Genomic DNA, 21079 nt, shown 5'->3' with positions numbered 1-21079 from the left:
TCGAATTCTCCTGGACCCCCTGGGGTTGTCTTTGTTTCCAGTGATGCCCTGCAACCAGTGCTCCACCTTCTCCTCGGTGACTTCCTCCGGGTGGATCCGAGTGGTGTCCTCAATGCCCAAGTACATCCACATAGGATGATCGCGAGCCTGGAGTGGCTGGATGCGTCGACTGAGAAACACCTCCAGCAAATCCATGCCGGTCACACCATCACGGACTAATTGGACTATTCGTTCAACCAACATGTTCACCTCTGCTTTCTCTGCTAAAGTCACTTTCAATGAGGAGGGCTACTGGACCCGCTCCATGGAGAAGGGAGGAAGACCAATCGACTGCCCAGGAGTCGGTTGGTCCTTCCAGTAAAACCAGGTCGACTGCCACCATCTAACTGAATCGGGGAGAGTCATAGCTGGAAAAGTACTCCTGCCCCTCATCTAAATCCCTAGACCTACGCACATCTGAATCACGTGCCTCCTCACATCACTCGGATTAGCCTTTTTCACAGACTAGGAACGGCAAGTGAAGATGTGTTTGAAGAGACCCCAATGCGGTCGACAACCCATGAAATTCTCACACATAGACACAAATGCAGCGAGATATATGATGGTGTTGGGGGAAAAGTGATGAAGTTGAGCTCCGAAAAAGATCAGGAAACCCCGGAAAAATGGATAAGGGGGCAAAGAGAAACCGTGGTCAACATGGGTCGCGAGGAGGACGCACTCACCCTCCTGCGGCTGCGGCTCGGTCTCGTTGCCCGGCAGTCTCCAAGATCCGTGGGCAATCAAGCCCCCTTCAGCCAGATCCTCCAGATCATCCTTCGAGATCGTGGACCGGATCCAGTCGCCCTGGATCCAGCTGGGCGTCAGGCCGGCCCTCGACGACGACCCCTCCGACTCATTTTCTTGCCCTTCGCTGCCGCCGTCGCCTTCTTCGCGCGCTCCAAGGCCGTCGTCTTGTCCTTTCCCATCGCAGCGGGCTGCGCACGGACGGGGCGGCGACGTCGAGAGTGGAGGCGAACGCGGTGGGGAAGCAGAGGAGGAAGAAGGGGAACGGGGAGCACTGTGCAGAATACATCGGCCTCGACGCCTTATATAGGCCCGTTTCCGAGTGGCTGACTCGTGGGCCCAAGTGATCCTGTCAAATCCCGCAACAGTCACGCGCTAGGCACGTGGCAAAAAAGGTGGCACAGGGATCGAGGCGCCCCTGCCTAATCCGCCTCGTTTACTGCGGTGCCCTCCGCCCCGCGCGCTTCCCCAATTTCGAATCCTGTGAGATCCGGGGATGGCAGTACAACCAATCGCGTCAAAGATTTCATACCGCTCCAACACTCAAAACATATCAGCATAAGTTCACTCAAACTCTGAATGGAACAAGGCGACTGAGAATAAAGTTGTAGTTTCAGCATGGTTCGCCAGCCCAGGAAAAATCCCCCCGAAGCATGGAATTGGGTCTGAACCATCTTCAACTCCCTCCTCACTCAGGCCCCGAACCATTCGGGGGCTAATGACGATGACACGTACCTAGGGTAGGGTAATAGGCCTGACCTAGACACCCTACCCAAGGACAATGTCCTACAGTCAAAGACATTCAAAGTACAGCAGCACCTACCGACTGTAATCACCTCAGAGTGCAACCCACTCGACCAACAATTCCACTCGGACAACCCCATTCCATTCGACCAGGATATACTCATTCGATCATATCAGAAATCACTCGGAGTATAGAAGATCAAAAGTCTCTCAGGATGACAATGGTCAGGCGTTCACTCCGTAGTCTTAATGATCATTTATATGCCTTTATTTTTGGCGTTACCAGTAACGTCCCACCTTTATGTACATTGAACCCCTTGTAACGTGGGCTGGCTGGTGATGCGGAGCATCCTATGTACATCACCATGTCAAGAGTCCATTCGGCGAGTGACACGTGCGACATCTACTTCACATACGCAAAGGTGAATCATCTCCTTTACACGTGCTCACTTGACCCCTTCGAGGATGGTATACTACTTGACACTCCACTCGTGTGCATGCATAGGTATTGTCGGAACACTACGGACAACGAGGAGGAGTGCAAGCGCCAAGGTACAACTACACCATCCGCGAGGGAGGCCTGGAAGCGACGACGGAAGAAGACGGAGCTGCTGAAGCTACAGCGGCCGGACATCCGGGCCAAAGGCCGGACATCCGGCGCCTGTGCAGCCGCCAAGGAGCTGCACCAACAGACGGCCAACAGCATCAGCGGCCGGACATCCGGCGCCAGCCCCGGACATCCGGCGCCTCGCCAAAGCCCGGACATCCGGCCCTTCCCCCGGAAATCCGGCATCAAGGACAGAAGACATCCAGAAGTTTTACCTCCAGCCCGGACATCCGGCCCCCAGCCCGGACATCCGGCCCCTCCTGAAGCCCCGGACATCTGGCCCGTCGCTCGGACATCCGGCCACCCCTGTCTGCACACAGTAAGGGCCGAGGCCTGTGTACCCCTTCGACCCCCTAGACTATATATACTCTTTCTCCTCCATCTTTCTAGGGTTAGCAAAGGATTAGCTCATTTAGAGATAGAGCTTTGCTTATCCATATCGGATCTACTCCACGAGAGAGACTGCGGCCCCTCTACGGAGAAGATCCACCTTGGATTCAAGACCCCTCACAGGAAGATCCCCTCGTGGATTCAAGACCTCCTCACGGAGAAGAACCGGTTACCGTTTGTATCGTCCGTTGTTGGCTTTGGATCTTGTATCTTACCTTTGTGTTCATCGATCTAGCGCATGTGTGATCTATTCTTGTTGGTTGAGTGATTTCTCTCGTGTTTCCCCTCGTGTTCATCACGTTCTTCGTAGGGATCCGCTCCTTTCGTGAAAGATCGGCCATCTAGGGTTCCACCCTACATTATCTTGGTATCATGAGCCACATTGATCACGATTTCGGAGCCTCCCCGTTGTGTTTTCTAGCCTAGTTTTGTTGATTTTGTCCCAAAATTCGAAGATCCCCACCAAAAAATAACCCCAAATTTTTATGTGATTTGTTGGTTTGATGATGTTTTGTTGAATTTGATCCGTGGATTTGCTTTGTTACTTGTGGATCAAGCTTTCCCCCAATTTTCCCCATTTTCCATCCACGAAATCTCTCCAATTTTGCCCCCGAAATCATCAATTTCCGCCCCCAAAATCGAGTTCCTCGAGTTCATCCTCGGATTTGGAGCCCGGACATCCGGCCCGTGGCCCGGACATCCGGCTCCTGGAGCGCATTTTCGCGCGCGGTTCTGGACATCAGGTCCCGGAAATCCGGCCAAAGCCTCGGATGTCCGGCCCCTGGGATTTCAGCCTTCCCTGTTTCACCGTTTTGTGCATAACTTCCACATCCGGAGTCCGATTTTCGCGTTCTTTAGCTCGTTGAGTAGCTATTGACATCCTCTATCCATCTAGATAGGTCCCATCCCCATTTGACTCCATCAAATTTTGACAACTTTGGCATCTTTGCCTAGGGCTTCCACCACAACATCCGCATAACCACCACCGACTTCCGCAACCTAACCAATTTTGTTCCCCTTAGCATTTGAGGTTGTTTGAGTTGTGATTTGAGTCTCCTAAGGTGTTTCGGCTACTTAGGGATGATTGCTTCTTCATCAACCGCCACCATAACTGCCGCATAGGCTTACCCACCATACACTTCCACCACCCAACTTAACCCAATTTTGTTTGTGTTGTGAGTTGTGTCTCCTAAGGTGTTTCGGCTACTTAGGGACCGTGTTTCGAACTCCGACACCGTGTATAGTCCATCCACCTTACCCTCGACTTCCGCATTGCGTCTCAACACCCATCATTGCATTTCCGCAATCCCATCGAGCTTCCGCAAAACCACCACCGCTTACACTACCACCGTTTGACTTTTGTCCTTGAGATTTTGAGTTGTGGTTTTTCCGTTTCCTAAGGTGTTTCGGCTACTTAGGGATGAGTCTCCTTCATCTTGGTATCTACATCAAGAACACCGCCACTCATCATCGCCAAGGACGGTAACCTCGACGACACTTGTATATTCCCCTTGCAATTGCATTGATAACCCCTAGCCCATTTTGCGTCACTTGCCTATCGAGACTAGCCATTTGAGTATTGCCGGCAACGTTACTTGTGCACATTAGTGATCATACTTCCCATAGCATACATACCATACCATATTGGTATCATGATGCGGAGCATCCTACGGTCATCCCCATGGACCTACCATCGTCTCATCAAGAGCCAAGAGGACCTATGACACGAGCACGAGCTAGAGCTCTCGAGAACGAGGTGACTTCCTTCCTTAGTGATATCACATATGATCCACTCGAGACATGGCTACTACCTAAGTCCGATATGCTATGCATGATCAGGTGTCAAGAGGACCCTCACGAAGATGCACGTGAAGGCGGACAAGCCACCAAGTCCATGGATGAAGAGAACCAACGGAAGAAGGCAAGTCCACCTTCCAGGCCCCGGACATCCGGCCAAGGCCCCGGACATCCGGCCCTTGAAGATGTCAACAACAGCAGCAACCCAGCCATGGAAGTGCTACAGGGCCCGGACATCCGGCCCCAGCCCCGGACATCCGGCTCCTCCCGAAGCCCCGGAAATCCGGCCCCTCGCCCGGACATCCGGCGCCACGCGACAGAAACTACAGTAGTTGAACTCTCCAGCCCGGACATCCGACCGCCAAGCCCGGACATCCGGCCCCTCGGGAAGGCCCGGACATCTGGCCCCCTATGTCTGCGCACAGTAAAGGGCCGAAGCCCGTGTACCCCTTCGACCCTCTAGACTATATATACTCCTTCTTCCCCATCTTTCTAGGGTTAGCATTGGTTTAGCTCATTTGTGAGATAGAGCATTGCTCATCCATTACGGATCTACTCCACGAGAGAGACTGCGACCCCTCTACGGAGAAGATCCCCTTGGATTCAAGACCTCCTCACGGAGAAGACCCCCATCAAGACCTCCTCACGGAGAAGAACCGGTTACCCTTTGTATCGTCCTTTGTTGATCGTGGATCGTGTATCTCCCTTTGTGTTCTTGGATGTAGCGCATGTGTAATCGAATCTTGTTGGTTTGAGTGATTCTCTTGTGTTTCCCCTCGTGTTTCCCCTCGTGTTCTTCGTGTTCTTAGTTGGGATCCGCTCCTTTCGAGAAAGATCGGCCATCTAGGGTTCCACCCTACATCATCTTTGATAGAGGCAAAGGTGTCCCGTCTTTCGATGAGATGATGAATATCGCTTTGATGGAAGTCGACTTTGACGATCCGACTACGAACGTGCGAGGACGTCGCGCCTTAGCAATCGCTAAACCAACTCCGAGAGGTTATCGACCACGCCGGAGCACGATCAACCTGACCACGAGGGTCTGTTTCCCGCGAGCAAACGAAGAACAGGCAAGAAACTGAGATTGCAATCTGGATATTGCGAATATAAGATGAAAGCTTTATTGATCAAGGTGGGGTTCTGTGACGCCTTTGTCTGGTCGCTGAACACAAACGAAGTACGCGAAGTTGCAGCTATGGCGAACTTTTAATCTAAACAAAACCCAAAGTCTAAACGACGCCCTAAGGGCTGTATATATGGAGGAAGAGGGGGGGAATTTCGTGGCCCTTGAGGAAGGGGTCCGAAACCAACCCTATCTCTTGTTTCCCCACACATACGGACTCTAAAAACAGCCTATACTTATGTATTTCGAAATTACATGGGCCTGGCCCAATAATAAGGTGACGCAGCACCTAGAATAGCCTCTGGACGAAAGTTATGAAGTAGCATCTTGTATATTTCGTCCAAGGCTTCATGCACGCATTATGGTGGCTTCAACGTCCTGAAATCATCACTTGTAACTCCGTTCTTGTTCCCCATGCGCATGCCATCATCTCCATGCTTGTTCTTGCTCCAATGTTCATCCTTCTCAAAGCTAGGCCCTTCATTTGTAAGCAAAACAAATGTATCCAATTTAGGCAGCATCATATTCTCATGAACATTAGAATCATTAGCAAGAATCGAAAGTACCTGGTAATTTAATTGGCGTGCGCGAGCTCTAGTAATTGGTCCAGTATGTATAGCAGCAGGGACTGTGGGTGTAATAATTGTATTGATGTCCTCATCATCCTCCCCTTCTTGAAATGAAGTCGTCCTCGACGGAAGCTCATCTTCCTCACCCAAATAAGGCTTCAAATCTGCAATATTAAAAGTGGGACTAACCCCAAAATCTGCAGGCAGCTCAAGTTTATATGCATTATCATTTATTTTCTCTAACACCTTAAAAGGACCATCAGCACGTGGCATTAGCTTTGATTTGCGCAAATCAGGAAATCTATCCTTACGCAAATGTAACCAAACAAGATCTCCAGGTGCAAACACAACATGTTTTCTACCCTTATCTCCAGCAAGTTTATATTTACCATTCATACGCTCAATGTTTTCCTTAGTTAACTCATGCATTTTTAAGATCAATTCAGCACGTTGTTTAGCATCAAAATTAACCTTCTCCGAAGATGGGAGAGGCAACAAATCAATAGGTGCACGAGGTAGGAAACCATACACAATTTCAAAAGGGCACATCTTAGTAGTAGAATGCAATGAACGATTATAAGCAAACTCAATATGAGGCAAGCAGTCTTCCCACATTTTCTTATTATTCTTCAAAACAGCCCTAAGCATAGTAGACAATGTTCTATTGACTACTTCAGTTTGTCCATCAGTTTGGGGGTGACAAGTAGTACTAAAAAGCAGTTTGGTCCCCAACTTAGCCCATAAACATCTCCAAAAGTGGCTAAGAAATTTAGTATCACGATCTGAAACAATAGTATTTGGCACACCATGCAAGCGAATAATTTCACGAAAGAACAAATCAGCAACATTAACAGCATCATCGCTTTTATGACATGGTATAAAGTGCGCCATTTTCGAGAATCTATCCACGACAACAAATATGCTATCCCTCCCCTTCTTTGTTCGAGGTAAACCTAAAACAAAGTCCATAGATATATCCTCCCAAGGAACACTAGGTACAGGCAAAGGCATATATAAACCATGAGGATTGAGTCGTGACTTAGCTTTTTGACATGTAGTGCAGCGAGCAACAAAACGCTCAACATCCCGTCTCATCTTTGGCCAAAAGAAATGTGTAGCAAGTACGTCCTCCGTCTTCTTCACGCCAAAGTGTCCCATTAATCCTCCTCCATGCGCCTCCTGCAACAACAAAAGACGAAGAGAGCTAGCTGGAATGCATAGCTTGTTAGCACGGAACACAAATCCATCATTAACGACAAACTTGTTCCAGGTTCTTCCTTCTTTACAATTCTGCAATACATCTTTAAAATCAGCATCATGCACATATTGATCTTTGATGGTCTCCAAACCAAATATTTTGAAGTCAAGTTGTGAAAGCATAGTATAGCGACGAGACAATGCATCAGCAATAACATTTTCTTTACCCTTCTTGTGTTTAATGACATAAGGGAAAGTTTCAATGAATTCAACCCATTTAGCATGTCTACGATTCAGTTTAGCTTGACTTTTAATATGTTTCAAAGATTCATGATCAGAATGTATAACAAATTCTTTGGGCCATAAATAATGTTGCCATGTTTCTAAAGTCCGAACAAGAGCATATAGTTCTTTATCATAAGTAGAATAATTCAGACTAGGCCCACTCAATTTTTCAGAAAAGTATGCAACAGGTTTGCCATCTTGTAATAACACACCTCCTAATCCAATGCCACTAGCATCACATTCAAGCTCAAAAGTCTTATTAAAATCAGGAAGTTGGAGTAAAGGAGCATGTGTCAACTTATCTTTCAATACCGTGAAGGCTTCTTCCTGTGCGGTACCCCAAACAAAAGGCACATCCTTCTTTGTAAGCTCGTTGAGAGGTGCAGCAATGGTGCTAAAATCTCTCACAAAACGCCTATAGAAACCAGCGAGTCCAAGAAAACTCCGCACTTGTGTGACCGTTTTGGGCTGCGGCCAACTCTCAATAGCTTCAATCTTGGCTTTATCAACTTCAATTCCCTGTGGAGTAACAACATAGCCAAGAAAAGATACTCGGTCGGTGCAAAAGGTGCACTTCCCAAGGTTACCAAACAAACGTGCATCACGTAGAGCAATAAAAACAGCACGTAAATGTTCCAAATGTTCTTCCAAAGATTTGCTATAAATCAGTATATCATCAAAATAGACCACCACAAATCGTCCAATGAAAGCACGTAAAACTTCGTTCATTAGTCTCATGAAAGTACTAGGTGCATTAGTTAACCCAAAAGGCATGACTAACCACTCATATAAACCAAACTTAGTTTTAAATGCAGTTTTCCATTCATCTCCCAATTTCATACGAATTTGATGGTATCCACTACGCAAATCAACTTTGGAGAATATTGTAGAGCCACTCAATTCATCAAGCATATCATCGAGCCTAGGAATAGGATGACGATAACGAATAGTAATATTATTAATGCCTCTACAATCAACACACATACGCGACGTACCATCCTTTTTAGGCACGAGTATAATAGGAACAGCACAAGGACTAAGAGATTCGCGTATATAACCTTTGTCGAGCAGCTCCTGTACTTGACGCATAATCTCCTTCGTCTCCTCTGGATTGGTACGGTATGGTGCACGGTTGGGTAGCGATGCACCGGGAATTAAGTCAATTTGATGCTCAATCCCTCGAATAGGTGGTAATCCCGGTGGCACGTCTTGTGGGAAGACGTCAGCGAACTCCTGCAAAATGTGAGTGACAGCAGGGGGCAAAGAGGAAGGCACGTCCTCGAATGAAAATAATGCCTCTTTGCACACAAAAGCATAGCAAACAGATTTGCTGAAATCTAGTTCATCAATATCAGATTTTGTGGCAAGTAAACATGCACTTTTCAATTTAATTTCAGAAACAACACTAGATGGTTTATTATTAGGTTTCATTTGTTGCTCAAATTCCTTTGCCACAATCTGATTTTCACTCTTATGTTTCTCCTGTTTTGCTTTATTAGCTCTATTAATGTCATCTTTCAAAATGGAATCAGGAGTCATAGGAAGCAAAGTAATATTTTTATCCTTATGAACAAGAGTATACTGATTGTTTCTACCATGGTGTACAGAATTTTTATCAAATTGCCATGGTCTACCTAGTAATAAGGAACATGCTTGCATGGGTACCACATCACAATCAACATAATCAGCATATGTAGAGATACTAAAATGCACACGAACAGTACGTGTTACCTTAACCTTGCCGCTGTTGTTGAACCATTGGATGTAGTAAGGATGTGGATGTGGTCTTGTGGTGAGAGATAGCTTCTCCACCATCTCCATGCTAGCCAAGTTGTTACAGCTCCCTCCATCTATGATGACGCGAACAGAACGTTCCTTCACAACTCCCTTTGTATGGAACAAATTATGCCTCTGATTTTGCTCTGCTTGTGTGACCTGCACACTCAAAACACGTTGAGCAACTAAACATTCATACCTGTCAGCGTCTTCAGGAGCCATGTATTGCGTCTCATTTTCAGAATCATCTCCACCATGTTCTTCACGTGTAATAAGAGCCAAAGTCTCCTCATCATAGTCACTAGCTGACTCATACCCACCATCCTCAGTAGCAATCATGACACGCTGAGATTTGCATTCTCTCGCAAAATGTCCTCTTCCCTTACAACGACGACAAATAATATCACTTGTGTGCCCTGTCGATGCCATGGAAGAAGAAGAGCTCTGCACAGGCCCGGCAGGTGTGCTCTTGGCAGAGAGTGGTGGTTGTGCCTGCTTTCTTGTATCACGGCTGGAGGTGGCACCTGATGGAGGTGATGGTGAAGTGGAAGTAGAAGATGCACGCGGTGTCCATGATGAAGGTCGACCTGCAGAAAAGTTAGTTCGCGCCAATGGCTGTCGATCCTGCACTTCACGTTCAGCTTTACAAGCAAGATGGAATAAACGAGTGATATTATTATAATCCTTATACTCTAGAATGGTCTGAATCTCTTTATTTAATCCACCCATAAAACGTGCAAGCATAGCTTCATTCTCCTCAACAATACCACATCTAATCATGCCAGTTTGTAATTCCTGATAATATTCTTCTACAGAATTTTTTCCTTGTCTTAAACGCTGCAATTTTTGAAGTAATTCACGTTGATAATATGGTGGAACCCAACGAGTACGCATAGCAGTTTTCAAAGCAGCCCAAGTAGCTGGAACAGGATATAATCTACAATGTTCAGACCACCAAACACATGCAAAGCTAGTGAAAGCACAAACAGCAGCAGGAACACGTCTCTCCTCAGGATATTGTAAACATGTAAATCGTTGTTCAGTTTCTAACTCCCAAGTAAGATATATATCAGGAACATATCTACCCTCAAATGGTGGAATATTCAATTTCAGTTTAGGGAGATGGTCATGATCTCGTACCTGAGGTGGTGGTGCCGGCCTACCGTTGCGAATATATACCTGAGGTCGACCTGCTGGTGGTGGTGCTGGTGGCTGCACGTAGTTCTGATTTTGATCAACCTCATCCTCATAATCGCCCGCATAATCGTCATCCTCCTCAGCCGCCGCAGGAGCAGGAGCCAAAGAAGCATCAACAGTAGGGACAGCAGCACCCGAATTTTGACCAATCTCAATTGGAACGCGCTGTGCCCGTCCCACTTGATTTGGAAGGCGGCGTTGGAGATGTGGTTGTTGTTGTTGTAGAGGTGCGACATGTGCAGCCGGTGGTGGTTGGGGAAGACGCTTTAGTAATTCAGTAAACTTGTTATCCAGCTTTGTCTCAAACGACTTCTCCACGGCATCTATCTTCTCCATAGCCTCTTCAAATCTGTTTAGCACATCTCCCACCTGGCCACTCATCATTTGCTGAAATTTATCATGCAACTCCTTGTTCGTCATGTTCGCCCAATCAGTCTCATCGGCTTGTGAACCTGCCATGGTTAGCAGCAATAGAAACACAAAAGAATATGATCCTGTAGACTACTAGAAGTGGTGGGATGGTGGTGTGTCACAAAACCTTCAAGCGAATCTCAAATTCTTACCAGTTCTTACCCAGCAGCAGGTGGTGATCGGCAACCGTTGTAGTCAAAAACTATCAAAGCTTGGATATAGCGATTACCAGGGAGAGTCAAACGCACGATGTAGACTTATGTGGAGCTGGGAAGGCTTATAATATGGTAGCAAAATGGTAAGCAATAATCAATTCAGAGATGCAAAGTTGAATAAACGCTCAACGACGGTACTGTGCTGGTCCTAGGCTAGACCGTGCTAGAGACGCGAGCCTAGAACACTAACAAAATCACGGCGCTGCACGTAAACAAGGGAAAAGCACACTCAGGAATTTTTTTTTTCGCTCTTTTTTTTTTTTTTTTTTTTTTGCGAAAAAATCACTATAATGGCGAGTGTCTCAAAACTCTTCCCAGGTCAAACTGACAGGATGGGCACAAAATTTTTTGACTATTTTTTTTTTCGGAAATCAGGGCAGCGACGATGAAAAAGTGCGACAAAAAATCACTATGATGGCGAGTGTCTCAAAACACTACCCGGGGCCTAAAAATAGGATAGGGAAAAAATATTTTTGGTTGCCGAAATTTTGGCCTAAAAACTGCCCGGGGGTCTCCAGACTCTTTTTTTTTTTTTTCCGAGACCTACTCAGGCAAGGAAACACGAAACGGAAAATATATGGATCTCTAAAACAAACCGACTATGAAAAGAACTCGGATTGGTGGTGGATATATGGCGGTAGTATATGGCAGCGGTGGTGGTATATGGATACGGATTCAAAGCGGTGGCGGATAAGCAATGGTGGTAGATGGCAAGGCGATGATGATGGTGCGGCGGCGGCGTGACAACTTATGACCAGAACTCGAAACTCTAAAAGACTAGACTCTAAGACCAGCAACTTGACACGACGATGCAACCGCAAATTCAACAAAGCAAAGGCTCAGACTTTTAATCTAAACAAAACCCTAAAAAGATTATGCAAAGGCTCAGATTGGTTCGGATATGATGAACTAACCCTAATTTTTTTTTGTGGCTTTTTCGTGGACTGTAGGTATGAAGAACAGACTCGATCTAAACTACGAAAAACTGTAAAATCTCACCGAGCAACCTGGAAATCTGATACCACTTGATAGAGGCAAAGGTGTCCCGTCTTTCGATGAGATGATGAATATCGCTTTGATGGAAGTCGACTTTGACGATCCGACTACGAACGTGCGAGGACGTCGCGCCTTAGCAATCGCTAAACCAACTCCGAGAGGTTATCGACCACGCCGGAGCACGATCAACCTGACCACGAGGGTCTGTTTCCCGCGAGCAAACGAAGAACAGGCAAGAAACTGAGATTGCAATCTGGATATTGCGAATATAAGATGAAAGCTTTATTGATCAAGGTGGGGTTCTGTGACGCCTTTGTCTGGTCGCTGAACACAAACGAAGTACGCGAAGTTGCAGCTATGGCGAACTTTTAATCTAAACAAAACCCAAAGTCTAAACGACGCCCTAAGGGCTGTATATATGGAGGAAGAGGGGGGGGAATTTCGTGGCCCTTGAGGAAGGGGTCCGAAACCAACCCTATCTCTTGTTTCCCCACACATACGGACTCTAAAAACAGCCTATACTTATGTATTTCGAAATTACATGGGCCTGGCCCAATAATAAGGTGACGCAGCACCTAGAATAGCCTCTGGACGAAAGTTATGAAGTAGCATCTTGTATATTTCGTCCAAGGCTTCATGCACGCATTATGGTGGCTTCAACGTCCTGAAATCATCACTTGTAACTCCGTTCTTGTTCCCCATGCGCATGCCATCATCTCCATGCTTGTTCTTGCTCCAATGTTCATCCTTCTCAAAGCTAGGCCCTTCATTTGTAAGCAAAACAAATGTATCCAATTTAGGCAGCATCATATTCTCATGAACATTAGAATCATTAGCAAGAAACGAAAGTACCTGGTAATTTAATTGGCGTGCGCGAGCTCTAGTAATTGGTCCAGTATGTATAGCAGCAGGGACTGTGGGTGTAATAATTGTATTGATGTCCTCATCAATCTTGGTATCAGAGCCACGTTGATCACGATTTCGGAGCCCCCTCTCTTTGTTTTCTAGCTTGATTTTGTTGTTTTTCGTCCTAACCCGAAAATTGCCCGACAAAAATAGCCCCAATTTTTTTTGTGATTTGTTGGTGTGATGAAGTTTTGTTGGATTTAATCCGCGGATTTCGTGTGTTGCAGGTAGATCTAGCTTTTCCCCATCTTTTCCCCAATTTCCATCCACAAAATCTTCCGAATTTTGCCCCGGATTTGACCTCTCCACGCGGTGTTCATCCACGGATCCCGAGCCCGGACATCCGGCCCGACCATCCCGGACATCCTCCCCGGCCCGGACATCCGGCCATCAGCCCGGACATCCGGCCCCTGACAGCATCAACTCCATCCTCCACTCCGTTTACCGCCTAACTTTCGTCCAATTTTGTTCCGGAGCCCACATACACCACAACAAGAACAAGAGGAGCGAGCGCGACAACATCAAGATGCACAAGACGCCGAGGCGCAACGTCAAGAACGACAACTACGTGAAGCTCAAGCACTTGAGGCGCAACGTGCTCTTCAAGACTCAAGTCATGCCGTAGCCAATCGAGGCCGACAAGCTCGGCTACATCAAGAAGCACTTTGCGATGAAGCTCAAGAAAGGATTTACGAAGCATGTGTGCATCGACAAGCTCCTCGACATGATCGACAAGTTCCTCGTCAAGATCGACAAGCTCCTCCTCATGCGAGACAAGAACGTCAAGTCCATCGAGAGCAAGAAGACAATGGACCACCTCCTCGCCAAGAACATCATGAGGAAGACAACCCTCCTCACCAAGAGCAACATTGATGGAGGCAAAGGTGTCCCGTCTTTCGATGAGATGATGGATATCGCTTTGATGGAAGTCGACTTTGACGATCCGACTACGAACGTGCGAGGACGTCGCGCCTTAGCAATCGCTAAACCAACTCTGAGAGGTTATTGACCACGCCGGAGCACGATCAACCTGACCACGAGGGTCTGTTTCCTGCGAGCAAACGAAGAACAAGCAAGAAACTGAGATTGCAATCTGGATATTGCGAATATAAGATGAAAGTTTTATTGATCAAGGTGGGGTTCTGTGACGCCTTTGTCTGGTCGTTGAACACAAACGAAGTACGCGAAGTTGCAGCTATGGCGAACTTTTAATCTAAACAAAACCCAAAGTCTAAACGACGCCCTAAGGGCTGTATATATGGTGGAAGAGGGGGGAATTTCGTGGCCCTTGGGGAAGGGGTCCGAAACCAATCCTCTCTCTTGTTTCCCCACACATACGGACTCTAAAAATAGCCTATACTCAAGTACTTCGAAATTACATGGGCCTGGCCTAATAATAAGGTGACGCAGCACCTAGAATAGCCTCTGGACGAAAGTTATGAAGTAGCATCTTGTATATTTCGTCCAAGGCTTCATGCACGCATTATGGTGGCTTCAACGTCCTGAAATCATCACTTGTAGCTCCGTTCTTGTCCCCCATGCGCATGCCATCATCTCCATGCTTGTTCTTGCTCCAATGTTCATCCTTCTCAAAGCTAGGCCTACGAAATATCTACCCTCAAATGGTGGAATATTCAATTTCAGTTTAGGGAGATGGTCATGATCTCGTACCTGAGGTGGTGGTGCCGACCTACCGTTGCGAATATATACCTGAGGTCGACCTACTGGTGGTGGTGCTGGTGGCTGCACGTAGTTCTGATTTTGATCAACCTCATCCTCATAATCGCCCGCATAATCGTCATCCTCCTCAGCCGCCGCAGTAGCAGGAGCCAAAGAAGCATCAACGGTAGGTGCAGCGGCACCCGAATTTTGACCAGTCTCAATTGGAACACGCTGTGCTCGTCCCACTTGATTTGGAAGGCGGCGTTGGAGATGTGGTTGTTGTTGTCGTAGAGGTGCGACATGTGCAGCCGGTGGTGGTTGGGGAAGACGCTTGAGTAATTCAGTAAACTTGTTATCCAGCTTTGTCTCGAACGACTTCTCCACGGCATCTATCTTCTCCATAGCCTCTTCAAATCTGTTTAGCACATCTCCCACCTGGCCACTCATCATTTGCTGAAATTTATCATGCCACTCCTTGTTCGTCATGTTCTCCCAATCAGTCTCATCGGCTTGTGATCCTGCCATAGTTAGCAGCAATAGAAACACAAAAGAAAATGATCCTGCAGACTACTAGGAAGTGGTGGGGATGGTGGTGTGTCACAAAACCTTCAAGCGAATCTCAAATTCTTACCAGTTCTTACCCAGCAGCAGGTGGTGATCGGCAACCGTTGTAGTCAAAACTCTCAAAGCTTGGATAGAGCGATTACCAGGGAGAGTCAAACGCACGATGTAGATGTATGTGGAGCTGGGAAGGCTTATAATATGGTAGCAAAAATGGTCTGCAATAATCAATTCAGAGATGCAAAGTTGAAGAAACGCTCAACGACGGTACTGTGCTGGTCCTAGGCTAGACCATGCTAGAGACGGGAGCCTAGAACACTAACAAAATCACGGCGCTGCACGTAAACAAGGGAAAAGCACACTCTGGAATTTTTTTTTTGCTCTTTTTTTTCGCTCTTTTTTTGCGCTCCTTTTTTTGCGAGAAATCACTATAATGGCGAGTCTCTCAAAACTCTTCCCAGGTCAAAGTGACAAGATGGGCACAAAAAAAATTTGACAATTTTTTTTTGGAAATCAGGGCAGCGACGACGAAAAAGTGCGACAAAAAATCATTATGATGGCGAGTGTCTCAAAACACTCCCCGGGACCTAAAAATAGGATAGGGAAAAATATTTTTGGTTGCCGAAATTTTGGCCTAAAAACTGCCCGGGGGTCTCCAGACTCTTTTTTTTTCCGAGACCTACTCAGGCAAGGAAACACGAAACGGAAAATAGATGGATCTCTAAAACAAACCGAATATGAAAAGAACTCGGATTGGTGGTGGATATATGGTGGTAGGATATGGCAGCGGTGGTGGTATATGGTAGCGGTGGTGGTATATGGATACGGATCGGTGGTGGTATATGGATACGGATTGGTGGTGGTATATGCAATAGTGGTAGATGGCAAGGCGATGATGATGGTGCGGCGGCGGCGTGACAACTTATGACCAGAACTCGAAACTCTAAAAGACTAGACTCTAAGACCAGCAACTTGACATGAGGATGCAACCGCAAATTCAACAAAGCAAAAACCCTAAAAAGATTATGCAAAGGCTCATATTGGTTCGGATATACTGAACTAACCCTAAATTTTTTTGTGGCTTTTTCGTGGACTGTAGGTATGAAGAACAGACTCGATCTAAACTACAAAAAACTGTAAAATCTCACCGAGCAACCTGGAAATCTGATACCACTTGATAGAGGCAAAGGTGTCCCGTCTTTCGATGAGATGATGGATATTGCTTTGATGGAAGTCGACTTTGACGATCCGACTATGAACGTGCGAGGACGTCGCGCCTTAGCAATCGCTAAACCAACTCCGAGAGGTTATTGACCACGCCGGAGCACGATCAACCTAACCACGAGGGTCTGTTTCCTGCGAGCAAACGAAGAACAAGCAAGAAACTGAGATTGCAATCTGGATATTGCGAATATAAGATGAAAGCTTTATTGATCAAGGTGGGGTTCTGTGACGCCTTTGTCTGGTCGTTGAACACAAACGAAGTACGCGAAGTTGCAGCTATGGCGAACTTTTAATCTAAACAAAACCCAAAGTCTAAATGACGCCCTAAGGGCTGTATATATGGAGGAAGAGGGGGGAATTTCGTGGCCCTTGGGGAAGGGGTCCGAAACCAATCCTATCTCTTGTTTCCCCACACATACGGACTCTAAAAATAGCCTATACTCAAGTATTTCGAAATTACATGGGCCTGGCCCAATAATAAGGTGACGCAGCACCTAGAATAGCCTCAAAGTTATGAAGTAGCATCTTGTATATTTCGTCCAAGGCTTCATGCACGCATTATGGTGGCTTCAACGTCCTGAAATCATCACTTGTAGCTCCGTTCTTGTCCCCCATGCGCATGCCATCATCTCCATGCTTGTTCTTGCTCCAATGTTCATCCTTCTGAAGGCTAGGCCCTTCATTTGTAAGCAAAACAAATGTATCCAATTTAGGCAGCATCATATTCTCATGAACATTAGAATCATTACCAAGAAACGAAAGTACCTGGTAATTTAATTGGCGTGCGCGAGCTCTAGTAATTGGTCCAGTATGTATAGAAGCAGGGGCTGTGGGTGTAACAATGGTATTGATGTCCTCATCAAACATGAGGAAGACAACCCTCCTCGCCAAGAGCGACATGAGATTGCCAATCCTCACCGACATGGGCGTCATCATCCCCGACCCCAACACAATGAAGAGCAACGATATGGCAAGCTAAAGTTCACCATGCCCAAGTTTACCGGAAGCAATGACCCCGAAGAGTACATATCATGGGCATTGAAGGTTGACAAAATCTTCCGCTTGCACAACTAAGAAGAAGAGAAGAAGATCGCAGTGGCATCCCTCGAATTCCAAGACTACGTCCTCATTTGGTGGGAACAAGTCATTGAGCGCCATGAGGCAAGGGGTGAACCACCCATCACCACTTGGGCACAAATGAAGGATGTCATGAGAGCACGATTCGTGCCAAACTACTACAACCGCGACCTCTTCAAGAAACTACAACAACTCAAGCAAGGAACCAAGAGCGTTGAAGAGTACTACAAGGAAACGGAGATTGCCATGATACGAGCCAATGTCAAAGAAGATGATGAGCAAACTATGGCACGTTTCTTGAATGGACTCAATCACCCTATCAAGAAGATTGCCGACTTCCAACCATACTCGAACCTCATCGAGCTAGTGCATCAAGCTACCAAAGCGGAACGGCAAGTACAAGACGACTTCAAGTATGCCAAGTTCTCATCCAAGTCCTATGGCCTCTCCAACAATCAAGCTTCGACGACTCCCACCACGAGCAATGGCGACAAGTCAAGTTACAAGAAAGCTTCGACAAGCTCAAGTCGTCCTCCTACTACAAGCAACTTCAAGCCGAAAGCTTCATCATCATCTACTCCAACCGATGAGACCATCAAGACAAGTTCCATCAAATGTTTCACATGCGGAGGCCGAGGCCACAAGTCCTTCGAGTGCACAAACAAGCGCACCATGATCCTCAACGACGACGACACCTACGACTCCATGAGTGAAGGAGAAATGGATGCTCTTGAGCATGTGGCCATGCACCGACAAGTGAACAATGAAGAAGAAGACGATCACATCTTTTGTGACGAAGACTCAAGTCCCACTCTTGTTGTCTCCAAGGTCTTAACTCTTCAACATCAACAAGACAAAGATCAAAGATGCCATATCTTCCACACAAAGGCCGGCATCAATGGACGGTCCGTCAAGGTCATCATCGATGGAGGGAGTTGCCATAACTTGGCAAGTGAAGAACTATGCTCCAAACTCCAATTGGTCAAGATGAAGCACCCGCACCCCTACAAGGTTCAATGGCTAAGCGACACCGGCACCATACAAGTCGAGCAGAGAGTACAAGTCTCTTTCAAGATCGGCGCCTATGAAGACACTTTGGAGTGTGATGTCCTTCCGATGACCGTGTGCCACCTCCTTCTTGGACGGCCATGGCAATTTGACCGAGGTCTCATTCACAATGGGCGTACAAATCACTATAGCTTCAAGATGAAAGGGAACGAGTTTGTGCTACGTCCTATGTCTCCAAGCCAAGTGCTCGCGGACAAGCAAAACACCCATCGTGGAGAGAATAGTGAGAGACTGAACCACCAAAAAGAGAGTGAGCGCCACAAGCCCAAATTGAGTGCCTCCACGATGAGCGACAAGAAAAACTTAGTCCTATTTGCCACCAAACGTGAGATGAGAGAAGTGTGTGAGAACCCATCAAGTGTCCTACACTATGTCCTATTGTGCAAGGATGAGGCACCAAAAACTAACAACTCTCAAGATCTACCTTTGGTGTTATATTCTTTATTGCAGGAATTCCAAGATGTTTTCCCCGATGAGCTACCTCCGGGTCTAGCTCCACTACGAGGCATTGAGCACCGAATTGATCTCATCCCCGGAGCGCCGCTTCCAAACAAAGCGCCCTACCGCGTCAACCCCGAAGAAACCAAAGAAATTCAAAGGCAAGTAAAGCATCTCATAGACCATGGACATGTGCGTGAAAGTTTGAGTCCTTGTGCCGTACCGGTCATTCTTGTGCCAAAACGAGACGGTAGCTTTCGCATGTGTTCTGATTGTAGACCTATCAATGCTATCACCGTTCGTTATAGGTATCCCATTCCACGCCTTGATGATATGCTTGATGAACTTTGCGGTGCCACTATCTTTTCCAAAATTGATCTTAAAAGTGGTTACTATCAAATTCGCATACAAGAGGGTGATGAATGGAAAACTGCTTTCAAAACAAAGTTTGGTCTATATGAGTGGTTAGTCATGCCTATGGGTTTATCGGAAGCACCCGGTACTTTCATGCGTCTTATGCATTACGTGTTTCGCCCTTACATTGGTGAATTTGTTGTTGTCTACTTTGATGATATCCTTGTGTTTAGCAAATCTCTCAAAGAGCATGTCACCCACCTTCGCACCGTGCTACAAACTCTTCGAAAAGAGCAACTTTATGCTAATATGGAAAAATGCCTATTTGGTGTTGATAAGCTTGTTTTCTTGGGTTTCGTAGTATCTTCTAAGGGTGTTCATGTTGATGAATCTAAGATCAATGCTATTAAAACTTGGCCCAACCAACCAATTTGCAACAAGTGCGTAGTCTTCTTGGTTTAGCCGGTTTCTATCGCAGATTTGTGAAGGATTTTAGCACCATTGCTTCACCTTTGCATGCTTTGAGTAAGAAAAATGCACCGTTTGTTTGGGGAACATCTCAAGATATCGCTTTCAATGAGCTTAAGAATTTGCTTACTCATGCTCCCGTGCTTGCATTACCCAACTTTGACAAACCTTTCGAAATTCATTGCGATGCTAGTGGTAATGGCATAGGAGGTGTGTTAACGCAAGAGAAGCGCCCAATTGCTTATTTTAGTGAGAAACTCTCCGGAGCGCAACTCAATTACCCCATCTATGACAAAGAGCTATATGCTTTAGTGCGAGTTTTGCATGAATGGGAACATTACCTACGCCCTCATGAGTTCATCATCCATACCGACCATGAAACGCTTAAATATCTTAAGGGTCAAACTAAGTTGAACAAGCGTCATGCTAAATGGAGTGAGTTTATTGAGTCTTTTCCTTATGTCATCAAGTATATTAAAGGTAAGGAAAATGTTGTGGCGGATGCGCTTTCCCGTATATGCACGCTTGTCACTCAACTTGAGTTAAATGTCATTGGCTTTGAGCATATAAAAGACTTGTATTAGCATGACCCTACATTTGCTATTCCTTATGCAAAGTGTTTGACGCATACTTCTTGGGATCGATACTACATCAAAGATGGATATCTTATGAGAGCTAACAAACTTTGCATCCCCGAGTCCTCTCTTCGCTTGTTGCTTTTGCAGGAATCTCACGGAGGCGGACTCATGGGACACTTTGGACGCGACAAGACATTTGCTACGCTCTCCAAGAACTACTTTTGGCCCAAGATGTTCCGCGACGTCAATCGCTTCACCAACCGATGCTCTACATGTCGCAAAGCTAAGTCCAAAGCTCAATCTCATGGCCTCTATATGCCACTTCCAATTCCATATCACCCATGGGAAGACATTAGCATGGACTTTGTGCTTGGTTTGCTTAGAACTCGAAATGGCAAGGATTCCGTTTTTGTTGTTGTGGACCGATTCTCCAAAATGGCACATTTCATTCCTTGCAACAAGATAGACGATGCTTCACATGTTGCAAATTTGTTTTGTAGGGAAATCTTGCGCCTTCATGGAGTGCCAAAGACGATTGTCTCGGACCGCGACGTCAAGTTCTTGAGTTACTTTTGGAAGACATTGTGCGCCAATGATAGAGGCAAAGGTGTCCCGTCTTTCGATGAGATGATGGATATCGCTTTGGTGGAAGT

The sequence above is a fragment of the Aegilops tauschii genome, chromosome 3, assembly GCF_002575655.3.
Source record: "Aegilops tauschii subsp. strangulata cultivar AL8/78 chromosome 3, Aet v6.0, whole genome shotgun sequence".
Classification (NCBI taxonomy): domain Eukaryota; kingdom Viridiplantae; phylum Streptophyta; class Magnoliopsida; order Poales; family Poaceae; genus Aegilops; species Aegilops tauschii.
Note: the sequence above shows the minus strand (reverse complement) of the source record.